This window comes from Amblyomma americanum, chromosome 3 (assembly GCF_052857255.1).
Source record: "Amblyomma americanum isolate KBUSLIRL-KWMA chromosome 3, ASM5285725v1, whole genome shotgun sequence".
NCBI lineage: Eukaryota > Metazoa > Arthropoda > Arachnida > Ixodida > Ixodidae > Amblyomma > Amblyomma americanum.
Window position 1 is genome coordinate 30,120,890 of NC_135499.1, and position 13,684 is coordinate 30,134,573.

The 13,684-nt window shown below is 46.0% G+C and overlaps 1 long non-coding RNA gene across 1 annotated transcript; it reads left to right on the top strand.

Moving 5' to 3' along the window:
* Positions 1–263: 263 nt before the first annotated feature.
* Positions 264–5,898, top strand: LOC144122906 (uncharacterized). The gene is made up of 3 exons (XR_013312940.1): positions 264–447; positions 837–988; positions 5,765–5,898. It is a non-coding gene; the product is annotated as an uncharacterized LOC144122906 (long non-coding RNA).
* Positions 5,899–13,684: the final 7,786 nt, after the last annotated feature.

Genomic DNA, 13,684 nt, shown 5'->3' on the forward strand with positions numbered 1-13,684 from the left:
GCGCCTTCATCATGTGCCATAAATCTTACTCGACTTGGAAGGCGACCTCCGCTCTTAGTTGGCTTGGGCTGTGACTGCTGCAACCAGGTCGAAATAACGCAAGCGTTATTTCAACCCATGACGTCGAATCCGGTTTGAAAAAAAGACGTCACGTCCGGCAATTTTTTTGCTGTTTGAGCCATGTTTGAGCCGAGCCGAGCATTGCTTTCAGTAGCATTATGGCCGGTCGACGGAAAGAACGCGCGATCGTGTTGCACGTAATTTGTTCTTGCTATCTTTTGGTATGCACATACTGAGTGATTGCCCGTTATCTGACAGTCAGCATTCCGTTGTCAACTTCCTTGCGCCCGAATATTTTGTGTTAGCAGATAACCCAGGACTAGCGCTGAGCCCGCTTGCCCGGCAGTGGACCCAAAGGCCCGGAGGGAAAGACTCGTCTGTTTTTTCGTAAGTTCTGCTCAAAGCTCTGTGCAGTTCAACAGAAAAGAGCTTGCGCTGAGCGTGTTTTTTGTCAACCCAGCCCAACGTAACTCATGGTCATGTAAAACATGCATAATTACCAGCTTTTGGGTGCTCCCGAAAAAAGGCGGGAAACTTTTGACAACAGTCCAGTTGAACTAACCGTTTGTGCGATGAGTTTTGTACGTGGTCGGATTTTTTGTGGCCCCGCGGCTGGGAAAGTCTGTAGAGTGTTGAATTAATGCTGCACTTTACAGTTGTGTGCTGCTGTTACAATTCTCTTTCTAAAACAGGCGCAAAAATTGCGGCGAGATAAGTGATTACGCTTTGGTGTCTGCAGCGCGAAACATTTTCTTTTAAATTCATATTTATTTCAGAAAACAGGACTTTAAGAATTGACTGGCAGTTTTGTGGTATGCACGGACCTTCCCGATTCCTGCTTCGAGTCCGGCGTTGGCTTGCTGGCGCAGAGGCTGAACAAATGGGACGTTAAAATGCTGAGGCAGCAAAGGCTCTAAGGCGCCACAAGGTGAGCCCTCAACCTTCTGTGAGAATTTTAAAATGAGTGCTGTGCCACCTGCGCCGAGCATCGGTTTTACGTGGGAAAGGTGCTTGGACCCAGGTAGCCGACTAGAATGGAGCGCATGAGGCAACTGGAGAAGCAAGCTTAATTTTAAGGCCTGTAAGCTTAAGACATTTTTACAGCTGATGGCATAAAGAGCCCTTAAAGAGATTAACATTGTAGGCAATGTGCTTGATGTCCTTTAACTGTTTGGAAGCTTGTGAGGTGCATAAAGCTCAGAAGGCACTGTTGCAGTGTGTGACAGGTCATTATGGTGATATTAGAAGAAGACATAGTGCAGCACAATGGGACAGAGAAAAGGAGCACACAGGATAAGCGCTCGTCCTGTGTGCTTTTCTCTGTCCCATTGTGCTGCGCTGTCTTCTAATATGCTATACGAACAAGCCCAAACTATAACTTTGTAAAGATTGGTCATGATAGGTTTCTTTGATTTGGCTGCACTCTCTGCACTAGTTCTGTGAAGTTCCGCGGTGGTGCCGGCAGCGTGCAACAACAGCTCAGGCAGTTCAAATGTAGCTTAACACTGGCCGCTTCCAAAACGAATGGTCGAGTGCAGGCCCGATTGTCCAATAGTCTTGCTGTCGTCACGAAATTGCAACCAACTGCATGCCGCCGACACCAACAACCACCAAAATCCTGAAACACTTGGAAGAATTTTCAAGCAGCAAATCGCAATGAAGTTTTACCATGAACCTGCTCTAGGAAATGGTCGTTTCACAGAAAGAAAAAAAATCGTTGCATGTATACACACAGACGACTTACGAATTAGCTCTGAAATGCTGCCCATGCGACTCGACTTGACCGCCTAGTTTTTCGTTATGACTCCTCAAATAGTCACTCACCTCCTCTATGTGTAGGTCGAAGAAGCAGAGAACGTATGGCACGAGCTATTTAATGAAACGGTGACAGTTATTTGCTGAAAGGTTATGGCTTATGGGGGTTTAACGTCCCAAACCAACTCAGGCTATGAAGGACGCCGTAGTGAAGGGCTCCGAAAATTTTGACCACCTGGTGTTCTTTAAGGGAGCATAGACACCTAACTTTTGGGTGCGTGGTTTCTTCTTTTTAATGTAATTACGCCACTGCGGTGGCTCAGTGGTTATGGGGCTTGGCTGCTGACCCGAAAGACGTGGGTTCGATCCCGGCCGCGGAAGTTGAATTTTGATGGAGGCGAAATTCTAGAGGCCCATGTACTGTGTGATGTCAGTGCACGTTAATGAACCCCAGGTGGTCGAAATTTCCAGAGCCCTTCACTACAGGGTCCCTCATAGGCTGAGTCGATTTGGAGCATTTAACCCCCATAAACCAAGCCAATCTTTTTTTGTAATGAGGTGTAAGGCATCATTATACACGGATTACCACGTGGTATGCTCCTATGGCTGCTAAATAATTTATAACTGAATTTCTTTCTTGTGCTGTTTCAGTTTCGCTAGCTGAACAATGACTGTGGCATCAAAGAGAGGTTTGGTTTGGTTTATGGGGGTTTAACGTCCCAAAGCGACTCAGGCTATGAGAGACGCCGTAGGGAAGGGTTCCGGAAATTTCGACCACCTGGGGTTCTTTTACGTGCACTGGCATCAAAGAGAGGTTGTAGGTCATGTGAGGCGTGAAAAAGTGCAATATAATCGCTGCTTCCAAATTAGTTGTCATTCCGGCTCTTGAGGAAGGCTGGCTTCAGCAGTGAAGTAAATCATAACGATGAAGCAGCGATTATATGGGCGTGTTTCCGTGCCTCACGTGACACAAAAGCACTCTTTGACGTCACAGCAATTGTTCGGCTGTTCAAACTGAAACAGTGTGACAGAAAAAATTCAATTATAAATTAGTTAGTGGCTATGGGCAAATATCACATGGTGATTCATGGGTAGTAGTATTTTCTGCATCGTTGTAGAGAAGAAAACATGCCACCAAAATTACGTGTCTGTATCCCTTTAGCATGCAGAGAACCATATGGAAAATGCTCTTGGCCATTCCCTCCAATGCAAATGCTGTGTGGTGTATAATATTGTTACGTGGTTGCCGTCCAGAGTGAGGCGCGATGAACGATGGCAGAGATATAATTTAATGGCCGTCGGCCTAGCGCGAGTGCTCTGTAACGCACCACAGCCAGCTTCGTGGTCTTTGTCACAATATTCCTTTTTCTCATGGACATTGTCACATGTAGGAAACTGGGTGGTGTGTCATTGTTTGCGTAAGAACTTAAGGACACTGAGAAGTTCCCTAGGCAGCCGCTGACCACACACCATGCGTGGCAAAATTACTCTTGAAAAGTAATTGAATTCCATTACTAATTACTTTCCTAGGTATCAAAAGTAATTAAATTATATTACAAATTACTTGTCTCAAAAAGTAAAGACATTACATTACAATTACCTGCCTTAAGTAATAAAAATTACTTTGTTTCGATGCTGAAATGTTGCGTATTGGTCATAGTTTGCAAAATTTCTAGAGTTTTTTGTTTGCACTGCCACTGAGCTTGAAAATGGACGTCAACAATTTTGCCCCTCTTTAGTCAATTTGAACAGCCGCTTTGCTGATGTAGATAAGGTCTTTGTCATATCACTCTTCAATCAGAAGTACATCGTTCAATGTGTAATATGGTCCCACCATCCTGATTTTGAAGAATTTGTCATCCGCGTAAACAGCGGGAGTGCATTGACTGCTTATCCACGCATCATCCCAGAAGTACACAGGTGCGCGAGAAGCTGCCAATTCTGCTGTTCAATTGATTTGTTCTGGAGGCAAGTTGGTGGAAATGCATTGCATGTCACTGAGACGCTGTTGCCTATGTCGCCCTTGAGTTAGAAATAGGGCCTCAAATGAGGCCACAAAAACCCGGCAACTCACGGCCAACTTTCTTAGACGTGTCAGTTGAGACTTCTTGTCAGTGCGGCGACGTCAAAGCACTAAGTGCTCGCAGTGTGTGCGTGTGAGATCGTGTGCAGTGCAGGAAGATGCGTAGCAGTCCTGTGACTGATATGCAGACTCTTCACAAAGGCAGTGCTGATGCCTATTCGCACGTCACCTCCCGTACACGTGCGCCGCTTCCCTGGGGAGCTGGCCATTACTGGTTGTGCACTTTTAAGGGGAACGCCTTATATGGCACATTGACATTGATACCCGGCGTCATTGTCGATGTCCAGGAAACGTGGTCCACAACCCCAATGACGTCATCAGCAGAGGGGAAAATTTCTTCCGAAGGTGCAGAGAATTGAACCAATTGAGGGCCTTCGATTGCGAGGCGATCACGCAACCTATGGGCCACAAAACTGCGTTGCTTCTTGGCGAATAATGATTCATTTAATTTATGTGTTACCTTATGACTGTATGCTAATGAGAAGGTGTGTCATTAGAAAGGAAGGAAACAATGTAAATTAAAAAATGAATATTTTTTGCCTTCAAAGCATCGAAGTAGTCTCAAGTGCCCTCCGTAATTTATTCTTGCTTTGGGAGTCGCCGCGGTGGCTCATTGGTTATATGGTGCTCGGCTGCTGACCCGAAAGACTGGTTCGATCCCGTCTGCGGCAGTCTCATTTCGGTGGAGGCGAAATGCTATAGGCCCGTGTACTGTGCAATGTCAGTGCACGTTAAAGGACCCCAGGTGGTCGAAATTCCCGGAGCCCATCACTATGGCGTCCCTCATAGCCATAGTCGATTGCTTTGGAATGTTAAACCCCCATAAACTGCATCTTTGCTTTGTATATGTTCATCTCCACAAACGCGAGGCCAAAGCATGGCAGATACGAGAAGCATGGACTTAGTATGCAGCAAAAGTAATATTTCTAGTAATTGATTACTTTTCTGTGAAATTACTGCTGTAAAGTAGTTCATTACATTAATAAATTACCAGGCCACAAAAGTAATATAATTACATTAGAAATTACTGAGAAAGGCAATTTAATTACTGTAATTATATTGCAGTAATTTAATTGCTGGCTAGTCTGCCACACACTGATTTCAAGGTGATTGCACACTGCTTTTCAATGAATCCTGACATGATAGCTTCTGCAAATGGTACGCAACAAGGCCATTTGCATTTTTAAGGCAAGGGTTTGCGCCACATTCCCTTTTATTTTTTTGTCCCCCCCCCCCCCCCCCCCCTACCTTGTCCCCCTTCATATTTTTTTTATGTTATGAATGCAGTGTTTTAGCAACAAGCTTGAATTAGCCCCTATGAAAAAAGTTTTGCTGGTATGCACGTGACTGTCTCCATGTTCAGGTTTTGCGCCATTTCCTAGTCCCTGGCATTTATTGGCACCTTCACTTCATTAAAACTTTTGTGAGTGTGCTGGTACAAATTATGAAAAGTTCCTTTTCTAGCGCATGCAAGTTGTTTCCATATTTTTGTTTTCCATGGGGGTGAAGTTTCATGGCATGTCCAGTCCGTCAACTATTTCTTACGGTTCTCAGATAATTTGACCCGTTACACTTGTGTATTGTGGAAGAGCCGCAGCTGCTCTCAAGATGCTTTGTGTCCTTGCCTTTGTGCAGGGCAGCAGCGGCGTGTTCTTCGCAGTGCTCAGGTGCATGTGGGCAAAGCATCCAAAAATGATGACTAGCTTGGCTGGCATTTTCTCTTGGTCTCTGAATGCATCATATGGTCAGAATTTGGCAAAATTATGGACATGTATACCAGGGAATCGTTTCAAAAAGTTATCCAGGATTTGTATTGTGAATAACAATAGCACAACGCGCATAATTTTTGGTTTTATGATACTGCAGATTACACGAACCAAGAACAGAACAGCAAGGTTCTACTGAATTTCTTTGAAGGGCTGTGACGGTTTTAAAGGGTGTCTAGCAACCTAGAATTGTCAAGAGAAATTTCGTTTACCTTGAAAAATTGGAGAGTTGTGAGGGATACGATCAAGAAATTGGTCAAGTCTCGGAAAAGGACGGACTGAAATTAACGCAGAGGTCTGCTGCGAGTTTTAACGATACTGTGAGTGTCCAGCAAACGGTTCGTTCTTATTGGCATGACATATTTTTGCTTCTAATGAGTATTAGGCATGGCAGTCTGTCTGTTTTAGCTGTCTTTTTCTTGTATTCAATTAAGTGAGCATTGTATATACTGGCTGGTTCTGTATAGGTTGCCACACTCCTCATTAAATTTGGTCTGGTGCATATTAATAGACACAGCTACGTTCAAAAGTATTTTCTGTGGAATAAGCCGTAGTCATAGTAATGTGCAGAATTCATGCACTTTCAGTATACTGATGCGAGGTGCCACGCCACCCCAGTGTGGCATCAAAATCGATCTGTAAATCTTGCTCTCAGGCCTCGTCAATCTTGTAGGCTATTGCAGAAACAAACAGAGGCTAGTTTCTCTGCGGTTCGAGCTGTGATGACGAGGTCGTAAAAAGCTGTTACTTTTTGTGGAAATCGCTTGATGCTTGTCCTGTGCCATTGCTGCTATCGAAAGGGATGCCAGAGTGTGCCTTCATTGGAAAGGTAGTAAAAGGCAGTGCTTCTCAGTGATGAGCAAACCAACCTTTGTCAGCCCTCTTGTTCAAGGGTTCCTTCTTGAAAGCTTGAAGTATTCTTTTGCAGTACAATGAGCAGTGTATGGAGCCCCTGAAAGCATGCAGAGTGTTCCGTTTAGAAATTTTCCAGAATTTTCTCAAAGTAGAGTTGTTTCTTTTGTGAAAGCACATGTAATGTCAGCACATATGGCCACCACTCTTATGAACCATTAAAAGAAAGCAAAAACTTGTGAGCATAATTTTAACAAACTTCCAAATCTAAGACTCCGGATCACCCAGGAACTTTTCATCTAGTGAGAAGGAAAACAGCTGCTGAAATTTCTGCACAGATTCCTAGTTCAAATGTGCCAGCATCTGTGGGTCCGTTACGGCCAGGGATTCCAGTGTGGTGAAACCCATACACAAGAGTTAAGCGGGCCATTTCCCGTCAAGAATGCTGCATCTGGGGCAGCATTTCACAGCTGGAGGTGTCACAAAGGAGTGTGGAAGAGGTCGTCTTGTTAATGCTCTCACTTTTGTTGTAGCTTAAGCTGCTGTTCATAGATTTTTTGTGTCATTAATGTTTCTCAACAATGCCACATCACGTCATGCGCCTTTTCAGTGTCTGAACTGCGACAAGAGCATCTCCACCGCAGCTGTGGCTTCGTGCTTAAGTGCTCGCCTCGGCTACTGGAGGTCGTGGGTACGATTCCTGCGGCCTCCAGTCCTCCAGCCAATTAATCCAATAGGAACAGGCGGTCCCCCGGCCTAGTGCTCGGCTCTCCAGGGGTGCACTGCGTGGAAAGGATAGCCTGCACCTCAAAATTCCCATAAAATGCAGGCAAAAAAACGTCTCCACGTGGTTAAAACCCGCAGTCCAAAACTCTCGCCTTGTGCCAGTTATAAAACTTACAACGTTCACTTCTCTAGCCTCAAGATAGATGTGCCATAAGCACTCTCCGCTCACAAACACCCATCGAGCAAAGTGCGGCGGTATTTGCTTGCTACCGTTGTGGCTGGCTCACACGCATCGGCAGGTGTGCATGAAGGGTTAAAAAAAAGATGGTCTTCTACTGCACAAGGTGGATTTAGGGTTGCTTGACGGCGGAACTTATCTCTGATCCGTCAAGGCAACGGTTTGGTCGAAGACCCTTCTCCCAAGCATCTCACCCTAGATGAGCCGAGCACCATGGCGGGGAAATCTTAAAACCGGTGGGTACCCGGCGGCACTGGGGATCTAACACAGCACCTCCCGAATGTGAGGCGGATGCTCTACCACAAGGGCGCGCTTCGGTGCTATGATCTTCGCCAAAAGGCTGAGAAATGAAAAGCCGAAAGATTGTCGTTCGGCAGCTTACAAAGTCAAGCTGTCATGTTTTTTCCTGAACACAGTTATGGCTCAGACTAATTGTACCATTCTACATGATTTTCCCTCATTCATTGAGATGCTCAATAAGCTTTAGGATGTGATAAATTATGAAGAGGAATGAAATGTTTCTTTACATCACTGCATTTTGTGGAAACAAGTTTGTATTGTAATTTCAAATATCTGTTTTATAATTTGAACTACTCGAAAATAAAGCATATCGGAGTATTTTCCGGCATTTCGAAAGGCCCTGATATGCACAGCATGTGTACGAGAGCAGACGATGCAGCGGTCCCTGTGTCACTACTATTGGAGCTCACATGACCAGGGGAGTGACGTCACAATGCACCCCGACATTCAGAAACCGAAATCGCTCAGTATAAATAATGCGATATTTAATGTGCATATTTGAATTGCGGAGCACGTATCACGCACCGGGTGGGAGTGTACAATGTTTGAAACTAAGAACACTCCAACCAAACATTTGATGTCTCCGCCCCTTTAAGGTTTTCGGTTTAGCATATGGAGCTTGCGACCTCCTGTGTGCCAGCATCAGAAGCCTTTCAGAAACCCTTTCGTTGTTTGTCTTGACTATTTTTATTCATTCTTGGTCTCTGCCTTGTACACACTTCTTTTTGTGTGTGGTTTCTCTGGCACATCTTGAACAATGTTCCTTTTATCCTTTTTTTTAAGGATCTTTCTAATGTCCATACGCAAAGCCACTACAGCAGTGCGTGGGCTGCTGCTGTAGCCTATTGGGAGATGTCCTTATTATTTTTTCCCTCATATGCATTCCATTTTTTGTGTATTTGTTTGTGGGTTTCTCTTAGTGGTTTATTAGTTGCATTTTATTGTTGTGAGCTTGCATACTTTTTTCTCTTTTCATGACATCCAACCCTGTGTATGACTGACACTAATGGAGGGACTGCAGCAGCCGACCTTGCATGGCGCGGCATTCTCTGGTCCAAGGCACCTATTCCCCGTTCCAGGCTACTGGCTCAAGATTGTGCCCACAATTCTGCACAATGGCCTACAGGCAGACTCGTATTAGGCCCACGTCGGCCAGGACTTCCTTGCCAAATAAAGTGCTCCTACAGACACGCCTTGTCAGTAATTGATGAAGTGTGTGAATAAATGAGTAACAACTTCGTTGGCTGTATAGAAAAACCGTGTTACAAAGCAGTTTTTTGTAAGGCCATATCCAGTCACCACATTGTTTCCTCTGAGCAACCTACTCATCTTTGAGGTAAGTGCTTGCCGTGTGTCGCACCACAGTCTGAAGTGTTGCTGCAGAAACGCATATTGCCTTCCTGTTTATGCCATTGCAGCAGAAAATGCTCCACAAAGCTAATGAAAAAAAATAAATTTCGCCAACATACTGCTTTGAGACAACTGCTAAACGGGTGCTGAAGCCCACTGAACATTGTAATTGAGGCCCTTTGAATTGAATGTTCTTTGTAGGTATTTTACAAAGGCAAAGTAACAGTCCTAGACGTGCTACTGGGATTGCTACTCGCTGCAAACGAGGCGGATTCTGTAGCGCTGGGCTCTTGCTGGCAGTTTTTGAAATTCGCATTACCCGAACCTGCACTGTAAAAGAGCATAAAGAAAACGATGTCTTCCTCGGTAATTCATGTCATGCAACATGACATGGAAACCATCACATGGCCAGTTTATCCACTGCCTTCAGGTTCAAGACATCTGCCAATTTCTATACGGTAACTTGAGACTGTTGCACTGGAAAATTACATTTCTCTTGAAGGCACTTTTTGAGCAGGAATTGGGTTTACCCTGGTTTTCGTGATTTATGTTTTGGGTGCACAAACTGGGTAATATCAGGCTTTAACTGCTAACAAGAGGCCGTAAATATTTGCTAAATTTGATTTATAGTCTCCTCTTACTGTTGTAACCTATCTTTCCTCAAGCAGAACGGTGGCTGAGTGAATTCGCATCACCTGTTAATGTCAGATTATTTTTTTTCTTTTCTCAGCTGCTGAGGGCCATTATTGCCAGAGGGGTATGTAAGGTGTGTACTGTAGACAGGGAAATCGCTTAATTCAAACCGACGGTATTTACAAACTGGCACTTTGCTCCCGTCAAAATCGCGTATTTCAGTGCGACAAAGCTGCCGGTAATATAAGCATACGCAACGGCCGTACAGCTTACCTGTCCTGACCGATGAAGCATGGCAATGCAGCGCGCTGCATGTGGCCATCGTGGAGAACCACTCGTCTACTACCCCTGTCACACGGTGCTTTCTAAGTGCAGTTTCTCTTCCCAGCTGCGCTCCTGTTCCTGCCAAGACGTGGGACCAGTTTATGTTACCGTATGCGGGGCCTATCGAGTGGAATCTATGAGGCGCCGCTGACAGTGCTGATGAGCGGTCGCATAAGAATGAAAAGACCCGTACCAACCTCTGTGGTCGGGCTCTCTTTATTCCGAACTCTGCGTAAAGAACTATTTTTCGGTCCCCTTACCCTTTGTTTCTAATCAGCATAGTTTGAACAAATTTTCGGTCACTTAATAGTTTGAAGTATCCAGGCGTCGAATGCCTGACCATTGGTACGTGGCCATATATATATTTCCACCCATGGCGCGCGCACAATTTGTCCCTAAACGTAATGACCGTTGGATATATTGTCTTCATCTTCAAAAGACCTGTCGAAAATCTCAAAAGTTCATTATAGCGACAAATTTATATATGAGAGTGCTCAAAGGGAGCACGACTACAAAACCACCGCCGCACACATGCGCTCACTCTTGGCGCTCTTAATTCAGTTTCAATATTTTAACGAAAGTTTGAGTTATAAAAGCGAGCACGAAACGACGAGAATTCACTGTGTGAGCGTGTGTTTGAGGAAGGATCGCGCATAAAAGGTTTTACCACTAAACGCACTGATAATAATGCTTGCATGAGGCACAGCGAAACGGTGATATCAATATAAGATGGAATTCCGCATCTGGCGCTTCCAGCCCTCGCAATGAAAAGAGGTAGGATTAATTTTTCCCTTTGCAAAACAAACGTCTAGTAGAACCCGCTGTTACGTTCGCGGTTGCTGCGTTTTTCTCGGTACGTTTTTTTTTCATATGAGCCAGGTAGTCCAGCTGGAAGCACCTACAACTGAAACTCGATCGCCTATATCTGTTACATAATGCAATTGTTGCATAATTCCCTTGTCGTATGTCGCGAAAGTCATCTCACGATGGAGTTTACACCATCCCTGAATTCGTTCAATGCGCGCGTAATGGCGACGCCGGCCAGAAAAAGCGATACTATACACGTACTCTATGTAGGCACTTGTTCGTCGCTGCGTTCGGCGACGTCTGGAAGCACCCAGGCCAACGCCAACATACTTACAGACCATGTGATTTTTGTGCGTCTGTTGGCACAGTTACATCGACGCTGCGACGATAGCGCAAACGATAGCACAAAAACGAACTATGCCGCGGCAGATGGCACAAACAGCGCTGTACGAAATGCGCTTGCGTGGGTTCGCTCCGACAATTTTGTTTCTGCCATCCGCTTTATTCTTGTCGCCTGCACCTTAAAATACAGAATTTCTAAATTATGAGATTTTTAATGCGGCCACCGCGATAGCAGCGAAGAAGCGCGCGCGTACCGCATCTTCGCACGCTCCAGGCATGCTCCCTCTTCATTGCTAAATACCTTCGACAAACAGCTGCTCAGGCTAACCGATTGGATGTGCCATACTGGGCACATCCAATGTGCCCAGTATGTCCCACAAATCCTCTTGAATGACGTTGCCGTAGGCTCGCCTGATATCCAGAGATGCTAGCCATAGGGGCCTGTGTTCCTTTTCAGCAATCTCTATATAATGCGTCAATGAAAACAGATTGTCGATAGCTCTAACCTCCTCTGTTTCCGGAACCCATTGTGTAGCTCCCCTAGCACCCTCTCGTTCTCCACCCAAGCCTGCAGTCTGTCCTTTATAATCTGCATCACCACCCTATAAACCACACACCTCACTGTTATGGGACGGTATTTGCTTATGTCAGCTTTGTCCCCCTTTCCCCTATATATCCTGTTCATTATACTTAATCGCCAATCATCCACTATCATTTTGTTCACTACCTCTATTAATGTTTGCTTGGATTTCGGTCCTAGCTTCTTTATTAACATAATCGGAATACCATCTGGGCCTGTCGACGTGCCACTAGCAGCCTTCTTCTCTTGTCGTAACGCGAGCGCATAGTTGCGCTCTGTGGAGGCCCACTGCGTCCGACACGGCCGCGCATCGAAGCGAAGTGGCAGATGACGAAAAACGCCACGCCCAGATCCAACTTCTGCGCCACTCGACTGCTATGAGTGGCCGTGTCGGACGCAGTGGCCCTCCAGAGTACAGCCACGCACTCGCGTGTTCACGGTGGACGACCCTGTACGTATGGGACCGCTGCTCGCTTCGACCGACGGATGCCTCGGGGACTGCAGAACCACCGTGCCTGATCGTATTTCTGACCATTGCCACACGTTGTAAAGAATTCACATTACTAACTTGCCTATACTCTGCGCAAATCAAGACGAAAGTTCGGAACGGATGAGCGCACATATGGCCACTCGAACAACCCATAGATTACGCGAAATGAAAGCGTATTTTCATACGGTCATTTACGACAAGATTTTCCTGAGAAAACTTCGAAAAGACTTTCATTTTTCTGGAGTGCCTTCGAAGGCACAGGCACTACACAAGTGCGAGCCCACAAACCACACAAGCGTCCTTTCACAACGAATGTGCCACACCACACGTCCAGAGCATTCAGAGGCCGACCAAACAAGCAAGCGATGCAAAACGCCCGCTCCCGCGCGAGCGCGATCCACAAATCACAAATGACGCCAAGCCAATCTATAATCCATGGGTGAAAGTTACGCTTTCGTTATTACGACCAGGTCGGAATAACGATTTGGCTTGGCTTTCCGTTATTTTCACCTGGTCGAAATAACGCCGGCCGTTGGCTACCGAAGGCGGCCATATTTCAAGTCTGCGTCAGGGGTGGCTTGGAACCGACTTCGCCGAGTTTCTGCGTCATTTCCGACATGGCAGCCCGCAGGAATGACGTCGCGCGCAAGATTTCTTTCTTCGAATTCGCGTGCTACGCAATGGATGTAGCTTTTTCGGAGGCACATTCGTTGCCGAAAGTTCCGCGACCAGCCTTGCGCGATCGGGGCAACCCCATGGAACTGTACAGTGAAGACCAGTTCCTCGCCCGGTACAGATTTTCAAAGATCGCCGTGCGCAAGTTGCTCTCCATGCTGCCTGTGCAAGAGTGCGCCGACAACAGGGGACAGCCTGTGCCTCCCATGCTGCAGCTACTTATGGCACTGCGGTTTTATGCAGCTGGAACTTTCCAGACAGTGACAGGAGACCTGGTGCGCATTCCGCAGTCAACAGTGTGCCGCGCAGTTGGCAAAATGACTGTGTTAATAGCCAAACACCTGCGCCCGATGCTCGTCCACTTCCCCCAAGCGTCCGAGTTTGCCAGTGTGATGCGCGACTTTTACGAGCTGGCAGAGTTTCCGGGAGTCACCGCGTGCATAGACTGCACGCACGTTCGGATTAAAAGCCCCGGTGGTGAAGACGCAGAAGTGTTCCGTAACCGGAAGGGCTATTTCTCTATCAACGTGCAGGTAAGCAATGAACATTTTAAGCTTTTTCTTGCAACGCGCTTGCTGTACCCTTTTTTTTTCGGGTCGCCACGAACGTGCAACCATTATCTTGCTTGTGTAGTGCGCTGGTGGATGAAATATTGTGAAATATGTCACTGTGTACTATCGCGCTCAATGAGCTACGCCTACAC